The sequence below is a fragment of the Alternaria postmessia genome (assembly GCF_024291825.1).
Source record: "Alternaria postmessia strain BMP 2775 chromosome Unknown scaffold_99, whole genome shotgun sequence".
NCBI lineage: Eukaryota > Fungi > Ascomycota > Dothideomycetes > Pleosporales > Pleosporaceae > Alternaria > Alternaria postmessia.
This window is the reverse complement of record NW_026260172.1, coordinates 53,530-53,786: the sequence shown is the minus strand read 5'-3', so window position 1 is coordinate 53,786 and position 257 is coordinate 53,530.

Below are 257 nucleotides of genomic sequence, written 5' to 3'. Positions count from 1 at the left end.
GCCCCCCCCCCCCCCCCCCCCATCCGGGCTATCCGGCCACACGCGAATGCTTCCAACCTAGCATTCACCTACAACTCATTCTCGTCAAAAGTGGGCACAGTGCTGTAGCAGTTTTCTTCCTTACAAGCCAGCCCCGCAAGGATCCACGACCGTGACGAATACCAAAGACTATCTGCCCCAGGGTGATCGACCTTAGAGTTGAACATCTTTATTGGTTTTCCTCTGTTCTTTTCTCCAATGGCATTATTAGCGATCAC